This window comes from Mustela nivalis (assembly GCF_964662115.1).
Source record: "Mustela nivalis genome assembly, chromosome: X".
NCBI classification, from domain to species: Eukaryota; Metazoa; Chordata; class Mammalia; order Carnivora; family Mustelidae; genus Mustela; species Mustela nivalis.
The window spans coordinates 107,538,376-107,556,430 of record NC_139040.1 but is presented as its reverse complement, the minus strand read 5'-3'; the positions used below and the strand labels follow the sequence as shown (position 1 = coordinate 107,556,430).

Here is an 18,055-nt window from a genome sequence, read left to right as displayed (position 1 = left end):
ATCTTAAAAAAAAAGAACTATCACTAGTAAGGAGATTGCATCAATAATCAAATACCTTTCAATGAGCAAAACACCAGGACAGGCAGTGACACTAGTGAATTCTACTAAACATTCAAAGAAGAGTATCAATCATTCTCAAATTCTTCCCCCAAAAAATGGAAAAGAAGGGAACACTTCCAAACTCATTTTACAAGACCAGCATTACTCTGATACCAAAACTAAATAAGAACACCACAATCAAAGAAAATTATAGGCCAGTATCACTGATGAACACAGATGCAAAATCCTCAAAAAAATAGTAACAAACCAAGTTCAACAATACATTAAAAGGATCATACACCAGAATCGAGTGAGATTTATTCCAGAGATACAAGCATGTAAATCAATGTTATAGACCACATTAACAAAATAAAGAATAAAAATCATATATGATCACCTCAATAGATGCAAAAAAAAATCAGTTATCTTTTTATGATAAAACATCTGAACAAATTTAGGTATAGAGGAAACATAACTCAATATAATAAAGGTCATATATAACAAGCTCTCACATAACAGCACACTCCAACAAAGGAACAAACACAAAGATGTCCACAATCTCACCACTTTGATTCAACATAGTACTGGTAATCTCAGCAGACCAATTAGGCAAGAAAAAGTAGGCATTCAAATTGGTAAGGGAAAAGTAAAACTCTTACTATCTGCAAATGACATGATATTATGTAATGGGATTAAGACAGTGATGAAAGAAATTGAAGACACAAATAAATGGTAGGAAATACCATGCTCGTGGATTGGAAGAACTAATATTGTTAAGATATTCATAACCACCCAAAACAATCCACAGAGTCAATACAATCCTTTCCAAAATACCAGTGATGGTTTGGTATTTCACATAAACAATACTAAAATGTGTAGGATTGACCTCCAAAAGACCCTAAAAAATGGCCAAAGCAATCCTAAGAAAAAAGGACAGGGATGAAGGCATCATACTCGCTGATTTCAAGCTATCTTACAAAGCTATCTATAGTCATTAAAAGAGTATGGTATTGGCATAGAAACAAACACATAGACCAAGAGAACAGGACAGACAGCCCAGAAATACATTCAAGCATATACAGTTAATCAATTTATGACATAGGAGCCAAAAACATACAGTGAGGAAAGTAGTCTCTTCAATAAAGTCTGTCAGGAAAACTGAACAGCTACTTGAAAAAGAATGAAACTGGATCATGATCTTATCCTAGACCCCAAAATTAAGTCAAAATGGATTAAACATGAATGTTTAAGACATGAAACCATACAACAGGTTTCAGGCTATAATGAGCTTGACATCGGACTTAGTGAAGATTTTTCTCGATCTGACTCCAAAACCAAAGGCAACAAAAGCAAAACAAACAAGTGGGACTACATCAAACTAAAGGCTCTGCACAGCAAAGGAAATCATCAACAAACTTGAAAAGGCAACCTACTGAATGGGAGAAAATATCTGCAAATCATATCTCTGGTAAGTAGTTAATATCCAAAATATATAAAGAACTTATACAACTCAATAACAAAAACAAAAACAAAAAACAAAAAACAAAAAACAAAACAAAAAAAACCCACAAAAACAAAAACAAAAACAAAAAAACAAAAAACCCACAAACCCAAACAACCTAATTTATAAATGGGCAGAAGTTCTGAATAGGCACTTTTCTAAGCAAGGCATGCAGAAGGCCTACAGCTGCATGAAAAGATGCTCAACATCATTAACCATCAGGGAAATACAAATCAAAAGCTCAAGGAGGCACCTGTGTGGCTCAGGTCATGATCCCAGTCCTGGGATCCAGCCCCACATCAGAGCAGGGAGCCTGCTTCTCCTTCTCGCTCTTCCTCTCCCCCTGCATGTGCACTAACACAGGCACTTTGTCAAATAAATCTTTTTTTTTTTAAGATTTTTTAAATTTATGACAGAGAGAGACAGCGAGAGAGGGAACACAAGCAGGGAGAGTGGCAGGCTGAGGGAGAAGCAGGATCCCGCTAAACAGGGAGCCTGATATGGGGCTTAATTCCAGGACCCTGGGATCATGGCCTGAGCCGAAGGCAGATGCTTAACGAATGAGCCACCCAGACACCCCTCAAATAAATAAAATATTTTTTTTTTTAAAACGTATAACAAGAGGCTCCAGGTTTGCTCAGTTGGTAGAGCATGCAACTCTCAATGTCAGGGTTGTGAATTTGAACCCCACATTGGGTATAGAGCTTACTTTTTTTAAAAAGTGGAAAAAGAAAAAAAAAACACCCCACAATGAGCTATTATCTCACACCTGTCAGAATGGTTAATACCAAGAAACAAAAAAAATAACAAGTGCTAGTGAGGATGTGGAGAAAAAGGAACCCTGTCCACTGCTGGTAGGAATGCAAATAGAGCCACCTCCATGGAAAACAGTATGGAAGTTTCTCAACAAATTAAAAACAGAACTACCATATGATCCAGCAATTCCACTTCTGGGTATCTACCCAAAACCACCCCCAAAACACTAACTCCCATATTCACTGCAGCATTATTTATAATAAAAAAGACAAATACTGTATGATCTCATTTATATGTAGAATCCCCCCCCCCAAAAAAAAAAAGCTTATAAAGAGAACAGATTAGATTAGTGGCTGCCAGAGGTAGCAAGCAATGGTGGGCAAAATGGATGAAGGAGGTCAAAAAGTATCAACTTCCAATTATAAAATAAATCCTGGGGATGTAATGTACATCATGGTAACTATAGTTAATAATAGAGTATTGCACACTTGAAAGCTTCTAAGACAGTAAATCTTAAAAGTCTTCATCAAAAGAAAAAAACTGGGGTAGTAACTATGTATGGTGAAAGATGTTAACTAAACCTATTGTGGTCATCATCTTGCAATACATACAAATATGGAATCAATGTGTTGTAGGGCTGATACAATGTTATATGTTACAATGTTTGTACTTCAATTTAAAAAAAAGAACAAACCTTAAGTATACTACTACTCTTACTTTAAAACTTGAATCTGTAATTAAAACCTTTCCTACCTGGGGCAACTGGGTGGCTCGGTGGGTTAAGCCTCTGCCTTCAGCTCAGGTCATGGTCTCAGGGTCCTGGGATTGAGCCCCACATTGGGCTCTCTGCTAACCCGGGAGCCTGCTTCCCCCACCCCCTGCCTGCCTCTTTGCCTACTTGTGATCTCTGTCAAATAAATAAATTAAATATTTTAAAAAAATAAAAAAAATAAAAGCTTTCCTGTAAAGTAAACTCTATGTCTAAACGGCTTCAGGGCTCAATTCTATCATACCTTTAAAAAAGAAATAAAACCATGGGACACCTGGGTAGCTCAGTTGGTTAAGCAGCTGCCTTTGGCTCAGGTCATGATCCCAGCATCCTGGGATCGAGTCCCACATTGGGCTCCTTGCTCGGCAGCGAGCCTGCTTCTCCCTCTGCCTCTGGCTGCCTCTCTGTCTGCCTGTGCTCGCTCGCTCTCTCTCCCTCTATCCCTGACAAATAAATAAATAAAATCTTTAAAAAAAAAAAAAAGAAATAAAACCAATCTTAACACACTCTCTTCCAGAGAATAGAAAGAGCAGGTATATTCCTTAACTCATTTTACAAGGCCACCAAAACCTGACAAGGGCAGTACAAGGAAACAAAATTAGATGCCAATTTCACTCAAGATCAAAGACCCAAAACTCCTAAGGAAAATGTGATGCTAACTGTAACTAACTGGGTTTATTCCCTGTAAAGTTGATTTATCTTTAGGAAATCAATAGGTATAATCTGATTTAAGGAGCAAAATCATAATTCCTTTTTAACAATAAATATTAGCTAAAAATCCAGTATCACTCATGAGATAACCCCTTAGCAAACTAAGAACAGAATAAAGTTCCTTTATTAGAGGGTAACTGGGAAAAAATTAAAGCAAATACATATTTAATGAAGAAATATTGAAAGTTTCCCATTTGCAAAAAGGAACAAGACAATGGTACCCTGTATTTCCACTTCTATTCAATAATATAATCTTAGTACTAGTCAGCACTAAGAAACAAAAGTAGAGCAATTCAAAAGAAACAAAAAGCCTGAACAATAAATTACTAAAGGTAGTAAGCATTTAGCACAATTGTTACATACAAGGTTAATATAAAAGTCAACTGTATTTTTTTTAAAGATTTTATTTATTTGTCAGAGACAGAGGGAGAAAGAGTGCGCGAGCACAGGCAGACAGAGAGGCAGACAGCGGCAGAGGGAGAAGCAGGCTCCCTGCCGAGCAAGGAGCCCGATGTGGGACTCGATCCCAGGACCCTGGGATCATGACCTGAGCCCAAGGCAGCTGCTTAACCAACTGAGCCACCCAGGCGTCCCAAAAGTCAACTGTATTTTGATAAGCAACAAAATGATCTCTTTAGAACTACAATATCAAAAATATCAAATATCTAGGAATAAAAATCTTTTTTTTAATTTCTTTTCAGCATAACAGAATTCATTGTTTATGCACTACACCCAGTGCTCCATGCAAACGAGCCCTCCAAAATACCCACCACCTGGCTCCCCCAACCTCTCACCCCCCCCCACCCCTTCAAAACCCTTAGATTATTTTTCAGAGTCCATAGTCTCTCATGGTTCATCTCCCCTTCCAATTTCCCTCAACTCCCTTTTCCTCTCCATCTCCCCATGTCCTCTGTGTTATTTGTTATGCTCCACAAATAAGTGAAACCATGTGATAACTGACTCTCTCTGCTTGACTTATTTCACTCAGCATAATCTCTTCCAGTCCCGTCCATGTTGCTACAAAAGTTGCGTATTCATCCTTTCTGATGGAGACATAATATTCTATAGTGTATATGGACCACATCTTCCTTATCCATTCGTCCATTGAAGGGCATCTTGGTTCTTTCCACAGTTTGGCGACCGTGGCCATTGCTGCTATGAACATTGGGGCACAGATTGCCCTTCTTTTCACTACATCTGTATCCTTGGGGTAAATACCCAGGAGTGCAATTGCAGGGTCATAGGAAAGCTCTATTTTTAATTTCTTAAGGAATCTCCACACCGTTCTCCAAAGTGGCTGCACCAACTTGCATAGGAATAAAAATCTTAAATGTTACAGATCTCTCTGAAGAAAATTACAAACATTACTGAGAGAAATTAAAGAGGGCTTAAATAAACAGAGCCAATCATGATCATTAATTAGAAAATAAAAAGATAAAGATGTCAATTCTAAATTGCTCTACAGAATTCACAGAAATCCAATTTCCAAATACAACAGATTTTTTTGTGTGCGTATATGTGATGTGTGGAAAGTGACATGATGATATTAAACCACATTATATATGTGCAAAGGGCCAAGAATACCCAAGATTGCCGGAAAAGACAAGCAGGTGGAAGAACTTGTTCTAATGATCATCAAGACTTAGAATAAAGTTTTAGTGAAGAACACAGTGTGGTATCAGTACAGTGAGCAATGGAACGGAATAGACAGCTGTGAAACAGAACCACGAACACATGGATATTTGATTTCCAACAAAAGTAGGAAAAACACTGTGCTGGGACAATTAACTAGCCATGTAGAAAACAATGATACTGGGGAACCTGGGTGGCTCAGGGTTCTGCCTTCAGCTCAGGTCATGATCTTAGGGTCCTGGGATTGAGACCCGCATTGGGCTCTCTGCTCAGCGGGGAGCCTGCTTCCCCCTCTCTCTCTGCCTTCTTGTGATCTCTCTTTCTCTGTCAAATAAATAAATAAAATCCTTAAAAAAAGAAAACCGATATTGTCCCCTTTCTCACACAATGCACAAAAATCAATTTCAGGTACAAAGCCAAAGTAATATAGCTTCTGGAAGATGAATGAAAATATCTTCAAGACCTCGAGATAGGGAAAGATATTTTTAAACTGAACCTGGTATCTAATCTAAATACAAAGGAAACTATTTCTAAATTAGACTTTAAAGAATTTTGATTTATCAAAAGACACACCAAAAATGAAAAAACGTGCTCATGAAACCAGCAAGGGCTCATTTCTAGCACATAATAAAGAACTTCTACAAATCAGCAAGTCAAAATAGTCAATGAAGTACATGACACATTCTTGAAAGAATTCGGCCCAAAATAGCTCTAAAAACACAAACTTCAGTCACCTAGAAAATTTAGTTGTAAATACTGATACTTTCCCTGAGATTTAAATTATGATTTTACTATTTATTAACATTTTAAAAAATGTTTCAGATGTCCAGTTCTCTCTTCTTTCTCCAGTGAGAACTCCTCAAGAAATACTTATTGAAAAGTCTTGTTTAAGAAATCTTTGCCTACTCCAAGGTTACAAACACATTCTCCAAAAACTGAGACCTACCTAAATATCCATCAATAACAGAATAATAGTGATATAGCCACACAAAGAATATACCCTAAGGAGAAGAAACAGCCTACAACCATACACAATATATTAATAAATCTCATATTCAGAATGTCACCCAAGACTACAGGAGGATCCCATTTACATAAACACAAAAGTAGGAAAACCATGTGATGTTAAATGTCAGGGAAATGGTGAAGGAGATGAAGAGGTACAAACTTCCAGTTATTTAAAAAAAAGGGAAATGGAGGGATGGGTAGGGTAATAAATGATCAGAAAGGCACAAAAGGGGGCTTCTAAATGGCTGGTAATGTTCACTTTCTTGATCTGGGTGCTGGCACAAAAGTGTGTTCAGTTGTGAAAATTCACTGAGCTGTTTACTACTGATGTATGCTTTCTGCATATTTAATAAAATTTTAATAAATTCTTTTTTAAGTATGAAGGAGTACTTATTTTTCAAAATTTGTTAGGGAATAGGAGAGCAAAAAAAAAGTTTGATTGGTTCAGGTCAAAACACAGAAATCAAATAACTAACTAAAACTTAAAAAGCAGGTATTACACGACACACTACCCAAAAAAAAACCTCATAGAGGTACCAAACCAACTAGAAACTCTCAAACTTACAGTAAAATTGGTCTGAAACTATTCAAACCCAAAAAGGTAAACTGATTTATATCTAGATCTAATGACTAGTACTGATTCATAAAACTCTAACACAAGCCACTTGATCTTAGTTTTTATTAAATAACAAGGTCTTTCAAATCTAAGAAGTGAACTAATAGATTCACATATCTAGTCAAATCTCCTAATTTTATTAAGAATCCAAGGTCTTCTGAATTGGCTGATTTGTCCAAGGTCATAAGCAGCTCTCCATAAATAGAAACAAAATTATTTAGTCAAATTCATCAATTTTCCAATTTTCTGTAAGTTCTAGAGGATTCCCACCCAGCAGGAGAATCTGTCTACTGGCAGTGACTCTCAGTACACGCTCTATTCAATTGAAACATTTTCATCCAAATGTTACCAAGTCAAAATTAATTTCTTTGCCATCTATGACTAATAGCCAAAAGCTATATCTGGAGCAGAAAAGATAAAGACTTTCTAAAAGTACAGTTCATGATGAGCAACCTAACAGATCACGTTCTGTTTACACTAAATGATGACTCTGACAACAAACTTAAAGCATGTGTGGTAATTTACAATGACAATGGCCCCTATAGCATATGGTAACCCCGAAAAAGACCAAAAAAAATCATGACCACAACCTGAAATCAGTACATAGTAAAAAAAAAAAAAAAAAAAAAACCTCAATTAATGACAATAAAATCATAGTACTAACATAATATTAATTTCTTATTAAATCAGTAAGTTCAAAAAAATTAATTTCTCCAATCATTCCAGTTAGCTTCTACGTCTAATATGAAGTATGCTTTCTATGTTACTTTAACATTTTTATTTCCTTTTTAAGGTTTTATTTATATGAAAGAGAGAAAGCATGAGTGGGGAGGACGGGCAGAGGGAGAGGCAGCTCAGGAGCCCCACGTGGGACTCCGTCCCAGGACCCTGTGATCAGGACTTGAGCTGAAGGCAGACGCTTAACAGACTGAGCCACCCAGGTGCCCCAACTTTAACACTTTTAAAAGGAAAAATGACTTGTCATTCTGAAGCTAACTCCATCAAAAGTATACAGTACATAAAACAACCCATTTAATCCTGTGAAACATTTTTACAATATAAAAATTCTTTACTCTCCATTCCATCCCCACAGCATTCTTTCTACTATCACAGGACTCTCTCATTTTTTTAAGGATTTTATTTATTTGGGGGGGGGCGCACGACAGACAGCGCGCGCACACATGAACAGTCATGAGAAGCAGAGGGAGAGGGGCAACCAGACTTCCCGAGGAGCATGGAGCCTGTTGCCAGGCTGTAGGGCTTAAGTGAATGATCCTGAGGGGGGGGGGGGTATTCTAGCTGTCCTAATGGTAACACTTAATAATAAATATGTGTATAATGTTACTTATGCACTCAACTACGGGCTTGCTGCTGTTTTAAGTGCTTTACATATATTAACACATTCAACCCTCCCAAGAATCTCTAAGGTAGGCATTACAGTACTAATACCTACATTTTACAGATGAGAAGTTCTGGAAGTGATGGAACGGAGATCTGAGGACAACCAGCATACTAAACGGCCTTTTGAGGAGCCACACCAGGAAAAAACATCTGCTTTCTAGAGACCAGGTCTCACTACTCATCCGGTCCTCAGCATCCACTTAGAGGACAAGCTCTCTGCCCAAGACCTGGGAGTCCTTGCTAGGATTGTGAAGGAATGTGCCTCCCCATTCCATCGTCAAGATTGTGTTCATAATCTTGCAGTACCTGAGGCGCTCAGTGCATATTCTTGTTGAGACACTGTTATACATACATGTTAATTTATAGAGCACTATCAGTCTTCAAATTCAGTTATGTGGGACTGGCCTGGGAATCTGAAGGCCATATGTGACATTATTTCTATGGGAAAATGGTGGTGAATTTCAAAAGGAAAGTCTTACAGGGCCCCTGGGTGGCTCAGTTGGTTGAAACTGCCTTCAGCTCAGGCCATGATCCTGAAACCCCAGGATTGAGTCCGTCATTGGGCTCCCTGATCACTGGGGAGTCTGCTTCTCCCTCTGACCCTCCCCCTTCTTCTGCTCTCTCTCTCATTCTCTCTCTCAAATAAATAAATAAAATCTTTTTTAAAAAAAGATACTCTTACAAATGGACCACTTAAAAATTGAGGCTCCTTCTACACAGAATTTGGCCTTACAGAAGCCAAGATAACTAAACAAATTTAAATAAAAGACACCACAATTACTCACATAATCCAGTTTTGCTCATATATCAAAGTGGCACAGTTTCTTATAATAGGGATGGTGTTGCTGAAAAAATGTATCTTAATATTTTATGTATTTCCTGCACTACAACCCATTTTGGATCTATCCAACAGTTAATACACTGCTCTCCCTGGCTCCCCATAATCTTTACATGAAAAATTACTACGAAATAAACAAATGTTATCTTTCTCTCACAGTCTCTCTCTCTCTCTCTCTCTCTCTCTCACACACACACACACACACATACACATCCAGAACAGAAGGGGTGTCATCTGAGAATACAGTAACAGCAGAAGTAACAATAATGATGACAACATAATAAAATTTAAAAAACTAACTTCTTGAGTATTTATCATCACTAGTTTTGTTCTAAAAATACACTATACATCTTCTGGCTCACTTAATCCTAACAAAAATCCTGTGAGTTAAGTATTACACTACCCCAATTTCAAAAATGAGGAAACAGGTCAGTGATTAAGCAACTTGCCCAAGATCACAGAGCTAGTGTCAAAAGTAAGATTTGAACATTTAAGCATTTTACCCTGAGAAATATTTTTAACCATTGCCCTCTGTGTATCATTAAATAATTTGGCAAACTCTTAAAATAAATAAAGGGTGCTTACTCTACTTTTGAAACAAGAGTGATTTGGAGACAAAAAAAAAAGGAGATAGAGACCCATCTTGCTTTTTTATTAAGAATCTATCTTTCCACCAAGTAAAGACTGAGCACATTTACAAAGAATAAATTTAAAATGTATTTTACTTGAAATCCCTCACTTAACATGTTTGAACACTACTAACAGTAGTAAAGGCATGTAGCTTCAACAGACTAATAAAACTTTTTCAAAATCTTCAACATAAACACATTGTCACTGTTTACCATTAAGTAAACTAGGATAAAGTAACTGCTAGAGTTCAAATACCCTTGAAAAGTTTCAAAACAGTTCAAAACAGCAACAAGAAATAGTGGGAACAAGATATTCTTTTTATGACAAAATAAAACTCTGTTCTTTCCACAACACTGTAACAAGTGCTTTAAGGACAAATATTAACCTGAGACAGACCAAAGAACTACATTTCAAAACATGTGCCTAAATTCAGAAATTCTTCCCTGACAATCTAAAAAGGCTATCAGTTTATCTCCCAAAAGAGCCACCTAATCCACATAACATATCTAATTTTGGACAGCTAAAAGGTGTGCTCCATACCATCTCACTGAGTAATTAACAAAAAGCATGCAACTCCCAACAACTTCTGGAGCACAGGCTGATTTTTTTTTAAATCATCTATTTGAAGCTCAGAACTTGCCTTCCCAGCAAACAAAGGTCTATGTGGCAGGCTTCCAAAGGAGTCCACAAAAGCTAAAACACCCATAAGGTTACAGAAGTATAACAAATTCCAAACCTGCATGGGCAATGTTTCTATGGGAAAACTCATCCAGCAATCAACCTAGAATAAATCCAAGTACCCCTGCCCCACTCAGCCCTGGAGTAGAATTGTTCCCTCCCCTAGGACCACAGGCCTAGGATTCCACGACTGAGGCCGAGCAGGAGAAACGGCAGGAAAGACGGCATTTGGTACTGCACGAGGTTTCAGAGTTAGGACAGAAAGGCAGAGCAGCAGTGGGAGATCCTGATAAGACAGGCAAGACCTACTTGAGAGAGAAGGATGAAAGGCGGGATGGCAGCTGAAAGGAGCTGCGGAAAAGTGTAGGGGTCAGGGTGGGCTGCAGGAAAGGACAAGGGAGCAGGGCCTGCTCCTGGAGCAGATAGATTTGACAAACTTTCCTCCTGAATGCTTAGGAGAGGGGAGGAAAAGAATAAGAAACCGTGGCAAGGATCTTAACACAGCCTCTCTCACTCTGGATACTCTCATTCTCCTTTTCAATAAAGAGAGAAGTGGGTGAAGAGGTCTTGTCCAGATCCTTCTTGAACTCCTAGAGCACAGGGTCTCGGAGAACGGGAGAATGGGAACGAACTTAAGAGGAGTATTGTTTCCCCTCCTAGCCAGCATCCACTCTGCTAAAGACTTCGGTGTCAATTCGAACTAAGGGAAGTAAGGGCTCCAGGTACGAGCAGGAACAACCGGTAGGAGAAAGAGAGGAAGGAACCTAAGGAAATTTGAAGCAGGAAGTGGGACGGTGGAAGGCCAGACAAATAAGTTAATAGAACTGCCAACAATTTAAACTATAATAACTGTCCTTAAGTTAGTTAATTTAGAATTAATTCATCTTGACGGTTACCAGTATTTCCTCAGGTCCATTTCACTTTTAAACAAATGAGTATTTGTGGCCATGGCAATATATTGAGGTTTATTACGTGGAAGATATGAAAACATACATTTAAATAAATGTGAGATAATTTCCCGCTGCCTTTTCTTTATACAGTGGCAATATAAATCATTTCAGAAAGGCTTTTTTATTTACAGAGTGAGCACTCAGTTACATTATCATCTATCAATTTTTTTCACCCCAATAGCCCAAATATCATGAGTTATTACCTTCACAAATAAGGAACGATATTTAACTCCTTCTTGGGAGTTTAACTATAATGAAAAACTTGCTCATTGAGACCAAACACAGCCTGTCAGGCCTCCAAGTTAGTATTTCAAGCAAAGTTCTGAACTCATACACACACACAAATGCATCGTACGGGACATCTTTTACCTCCAGCCCCTAAAGCTCAGGTTTCCATAAAACAAGGCTACTTAACCGAGCACCCCCCCCCACCCCGCAAACAATTTACATCTTAAAAGATGGCGCAGTAAATCCCAAATTCCCTAATAACGTTTCCACAACTCACAGCCAGGGATAATTAATTCAACAGGTAAACCTAACCAAATATCCAGCTAGAGGATGAGTGCCAGAAACTTAGCATCCATTTTATCCTCTATTATTTAAGCTACTACTCTTCCAGTGCAACTCTCTCCTCAGCAGAGATAATGGCCAGGAGGCAAGCTCAGCAACACATCAAAGACGCAAGAGCAGAGACCATTAAGGGACAACAGTGTCTATCAGCCCTGCGCTGGCAAGATTTTCCTGCTGTTTCACTGACATATCCCACACTGCCTGGGAACCTGGAAGATCGTTTACTCCAAGCCCCACAGATTATGCTGGATCCCAGAATAGCTGCCGTATTTTCTGCAAACGATAAAGTGGATCTATAAACCTCTGTACTAAATTAAAGAGAAGAAAAACAGCATCTGTTATCAAGTACTCCACTTGTTGGAGAAAGTAGGTGGGTGGGTATGTGTGTATACCTCCAAGCTATGATAAAGCAAATTTAGACCCCTAGAAATAGCTGCTATTTTATTTTAGTAATATAATTTGAAAACTATTCAGGACCAAAATAAACAAAATATTTAATCTCTGAATTACCCTGGGCATGCTGAAACTGGAGGCAAAGTTACTGAAAACATCTGAATTTCACATAGGTCATTATGGGCTGCTAAGAATCCTTACTAATCAGCAGACTTCTGTTAAAATGTTACCTCTCGCTAGAAAATGAACACATGAGAAAGAAAAGAAAAACCTTAAGATTATCTTCAACCAAGAACACTGAAATCTTTCAAGATTACCAAAAGAACTAAAAGGTTTCTTTTTAACAGAAATTTTCATTTTCTGAAATTTTTATCAGCACACACACTTATGCAGAATATAGTAGAAAAAGCACATTTTCTAAAATCAGACACACATGAGTTTGGGTTCTGGCTCTGCAATTTACCAGCTATATAAACTCCTCGGGAAAATTACTTAAGAATACAGGAGGTTAGTGTGGTATCTGTACAGCAGGAATAAAATTACCCGCACAAGGATTATGGGGATTAAATTAAAGGACTATGAGGATTAAATGCAAACATACATAACCCACCAAAACCAGTGACTGAACATACTCAATGCTAGCTCCCTTCGCTCCAACACAAACTGTACAGATTTTGCTAATGAAAAATCTATATAATTGAGAAGACTGTGTCAAATCCACACATGGAAGAAAATTCAGAGTGAAAGAACATAGGTTCTGTTCAATTTCAAGATGAAAGTCATATATTTAATATTTATCTTCACTAAGTCTTTCCTTTGATTAAACCAGTCACAAGCAAACGAAGAGTGGGGTAGGTTAGGTTGAAAAACTTCATAGGACACAAGGCTTTAAAGTATGTGTGTGCATTTGCTTGCACTCTTGACACCATCACAAAATTTACTATGGGTGATGATGCCCTTTAAAACACGATAACCCCAAACCAAACTTTCACCTCGAAAACCTTTTCTTTTGATAGAAATATTTCTTCCTTCTTACAAATGTTCTGATAGACGACTGGAAAACATTTACAAGGAAAAGGGGAAAAAATCCCTTCATTCTTCCAAAATGAAAAAGTGAGCAAAAGAAGCACGTTTATCAAATTGTTCTTCTTTCCCACACATTTTTTCCTTTTACAAACCAAAAATAAACACATCAGATGCCGAAATTATTGTCAGATTGACAAATGTCACTGAAGAACACATGGAATTGACATGCCCTGTCTGGACCAAAGGTGACAAGTGTCCTTAAGTAATTTAAATAAATTACGTTTCACTAAGGTTTGTCCTTACTTTGACTTTATATGCACCCTACTTTATATAAAACCCACCTTGTACCCCTCTCCCATCCCCCCAAATCCTGTTTTTATGCACTTCAATGAGCTGGCACACAGTACCAAACTACACAACTCCAACTGGGAATAACTCTGTCACTGGACCTCAGAGGACTGCTTGTGTGATCTTTGTTAAAGAACGGAGACAATGTTTTCGCCTTACTCCACACCTGCCACCAATTTACAAACCCCTTATAGAACAATTACTATTACTACTAACCTTCCCCCGTATATCTCAACACCATTAACAGACCGAACCTTGATGCTGATTAGCCCTCATCCCCAAACGCCTTGCTGGGGGCTTGAAGCCCTCCACCGAGGTTCACTCTCCTCAATGTCCAGGGTGCGGCGAGGAAGGACATCATGCCCCCCACCCCCCGTTCTAGGGGAGAGGGCCAACCGAGGCCCCCGGCCACTCCCTCTCTACTCGGCCTCCCGGGGCGTCTGGGGCGGGCGCGCCAGGCCCTGCGCAGACCTCCAGCAGTCTCGCAGTTCCTAGTGTCCGCCGCAACCCCAGGCCGAGCCGAGCCCCCAGGACCCCCGCAGTAGCGCGCACGCCCACCGCCCTGGCGCTGGGTCACCGAGACGACCCCGGCGCCACCCCCGACGCCCAGAATCGGGCAGGTGCCGGGCCCTCCTCAGAGACACTCACCCGGCAGCCGCTGCTCCCGGTCTGCCGCTGCCGCTGCCTCACTTTCTCTCCCGCCGCTTGCTCCCGCGGGGGGGTCCGGGCCGGCGCCGCTTCCCCGCCCGACCCCCCTCGGGTGCGCGCCGCTCGGGGACCGGATCCCGTGAGAGGAGGAGGAGGAGGAGCCGCCGCCGCCACCGCCGCCGCTGCCGCCACCGCCGCCGCCGCCGCCCCCTTTCCTTTTCTCCCTCCTCCCTCAGTGCGTCCCTCCCACCGAGGCCCGCCTCGTATTTCCTGGATCCGGTCTCTGCTGGAGCTTGGTAAGCGAACCGCAGGCTTCAGGACTCTTGTCGGGCGCCGTCGCTCGCCAGACACAAAGATGGCGCCGTCGGAGACAGCCAAAGGCGATGTCGCGAGACTTCCCCCTCCCTAGCCCCTCTACACACACACACACACACCACCGTAACTAGAAGGCGGGGGCCAACTGGGCAAGTGGTCAATTAGAGCAGCTTTAGCTGGCGTGAGCAAACGCTCCTGCAAAGTGAAAATGGGCTGTACCAATTACAGCGGAAGTTATTGCGCCTGCGCAGGGGCAGGGATTGACGCATGCCCAGAACGGCTCCTGAAGTGAGACCCAGTTCTCCGTGTTTTACCAGTTTCCTTCTAGAGGCGCGGGGCGGGGAAGGAGTGGGCGGAGGAACCAGAACTGAAACCCGGGAAAGGGTTGGGCAGGCCTGGTTGAGAAAAGAGGGGCGTGCCCTAAGGCTGGGTCATCCCTCTAGAGCCCGAAGTGCCAATTTGGCGTCCTCGGGAGTCCTCTAACCCTATCCTCCTTCCTCTCTTCCGGTCACGGAGTATTCTTTGCAAAGTCTCAGCTGTCCTTTCATCCTGCTGGCGATTCGCGTTTTTTTATTGAGAGCTCTCTGGCTGCTCGGAGCTGGGTTTGTTGCTGGGAGCCACAGCCCTCCTGTTTCTCACATCAATATCTAAGTTTCTCTTTCGTTTTGGCGCTACGTGAGCTTTCCAAATCGCATACTATTAACAGTTTCCGTTCCTGTTTTATTTTCCTTACTGGGAAAATGCAATGAATTTATTCATTCATTGAAGCGTGTGTTGTTCTGAGTTTCCCGTGGTACTGAGGAAAGGTACATGTGCTCTGTCCTCAAGTGGGTATGGGCCTGGGATGGCTATGGCGGAGAAAAAAAACGATGGCAGTTGAGCAGAGTAAATTCTATAACGAAAATAAGTGCAGAGAGGAGTAGCAGGTGCTGGGAAAGGACTGTCATGAAACATGCCAAAGAGAAGATTCTTCTTAAAGATTTTATTTATTTGACACACAGAGAGATCTTAAGTAGGGAGAGAGGCAGGCGGGGGTGGGGCGGGGGTGGGGAGCAAGCAGGATCTCCGCTGAGCAGAGAGCCCGAGGTTGCCAGGCTCCATCCCAGGACCCTGATATCATGACCTGAGCCAAAGGCAGAGGCTTTAACCCACTGAGCCACCCAGGCGCCCTCAAAGAGAAAATTCTTGAGGGTAGTCTAACAGGCAGAGGATTTACTTCATGGAATCAGTCAGGGGAATGTTGGGAAACAAACCACCCGATTATTGTAACAAAATTTAATACAAAGAAATGATAATTAGGTAACTGAAAATGCAAGAAGAGAACTCAATATGTGGCAGAGATAGCGACCATGCTCTAGTGGCCTAGCAGCTACTATGCCTGGAGCTAGGGGGACCAAGGGAAGAGGTTGAGATTATTAAAATTTAGAGAACTAGAAGAGGAGCTGTGTGGAGCTGAAAGTCAGACCTCTGAGAAGGGAACCGGTGTTGGTGTCTCTGATGGATCAGGGCTCAAGATGCTGTGTCTCTAAGTGTGGGAAAAACAGCAAACTGGATCCAGCTGCTGCTATGGGAAGGAACTTGCACTGTCTTGAGAGCTGCAATCTCCCTCTGACCTGGGAATGAGAGACATTAGAGTGGAGCTGAACTTGACCCACATCCACCAGCAGAGCAGCTCCCTGTGGAGAACCACTCATTTTAGAAGCTGGATGTGGTCAGAAAGGAGGCCTTCCACTCCTGTCACCTAACCCACTGTCGTGTTAGCAGGCACCGTCGTGTTAAAACACTGGTTTAAAAAAAAAATGTTTTGAGTTCAGGGTTTCATATAAAACAGAGCTGCCTCAGCCCACTCCCAGAGCCATGAGTGAGAAATGTGCATATGTAGTATGGCCTTGAGACTTTCACTTATTAGATGGCAAAAATAGACAAATAACAGCAGCTCTGTTCCACAGAGTGAGCTGGAGTTTGTCTTCTGTCTTCATTCTCCACCATCTCTAGAGTACTGTCCTACCATATTTGGTCCAAAATGGTTCAGTACCACAGTACATTCCAGTTATCAGGAAGGGGAAAATGTACCCATTTCCTTTAAGGGTACAACCCAGAAGTTGTTGACATCATTTATGTCTGCAACCTGTTAGCCAGAACCTATTCACATTATTGTATTTACCTGCAAGGGAGACTGAGAAATGTGTTCTTATTTTCAGTAGTCTCATACTTAACTAAAAATTCCCTGACTTCAGAAAAATGGGTGAGGGGGAGGTGTTGGGAGGTGGAGGTGGGAAACGAGCAGCTTGATAAAATAATCAAAACTCAGAATTTGATTTATGGTTATTTTTTATCCTCTCTCCCAGTTGAGTTCTGCAAGGGCCTTAAAGTCAAAGAAGTGATTATAATCCTCTTTTCTGTTCCTTACACTTCCAGGTCGCCCTCCCCATTTTCCTAACCACAGTTTCTTCTCTAAGGATGAAGAGGGTGGGAATGGAGGTAGATAATTTCCTGCTTTACAGGTTACAGTCAGAAGATTTTTTTGTCCTCTCTGGACACAGCAGATGCATAAAGTTGGCTCCTTCTCTGCTGGTTGCTTTTGGAGGTTCTTCTTAGGCACCCAGTGAAGATTTGATAGCACATCCTAGGACACATAAGATGCTCTTTCCTCTATCTGGCCTCTCTCTCCATCCCACTCTCTTTTACTTTCTGATGTTGCTAAAAGTCCTCTCTTGGTTGTCCATATCTTCTGTGTGACTGGCATCCAAATGCTGACACTCCATGAAGTGAGTGTGATTCTTCAACCTCCTGGTGTAGTTCTTTGTTACGGACTGCCCTTGTGGAATACCCACAGCTTCTTACTGCCAGGATCCCCTCACCCATTGGCAGGGTCTTTGGCAGGGCACAAGCAAGAGGCTCAAGCTCTTTTGCTTTCTGTGACCATCACTCGATCCATAGGAAACACACGTATCTTTGCCATGCTGAGTAAGATAGGCTGTCCTTTCATTTCTGCTTCAGCAAGCTTCCTGTCTTCAAAATTCTTCTAGCAAAAGACAGGCAGCAGTGTCTATGCTGAGTCTGCTCTCCAAACTCCAAGGGTATGTGGCCAGCTCTCCCTAAAATTCTCTGTCTTTAGGGACGCTTGTGTGGCTCAGTTGATTAAGAGTCTTCCTTTGGCTCAGGTCATGATCCCAGGGTCCTGGGATGGAGTCCCACATGGGGCTCCCTGCTCATAAGGGAGTCT

The 18,055-nt window shown here is 41.0% G+C and overlaps 1 protein-coding gene across 6 annotated transcripts in view; it reads right to left on the bottom strand.

Annotated features, from left to right (window-relative positions):
* Nucleotides 1–14,725, bottom strand: part of TAB3 (TGF-beta activated kinase 1 (MAP3K7) binding protein 3) — a 91,639-nt gene extending 76,914 nt beyond the window's left edge. For 5 of the 6 annotated variants that reach the window (XM_082717917.1, XM_082717920.1, XM_082717921.1 and 2 more), the window contains exon 1: nucleotides 14,515–14,648. The gene's annotated coding sequence lies outside the window, so the exon portion shown is untranslated. Of the gene's footprint in view, nucleotides 1–14,514 lie in introns of all 6 variants that reach the window. The other variant, XM_082717916.1, reaches the window with a different exon arrangement.
* Nucleotides 14,726–18,055: the final 3,330 nt, after the last annotated feature.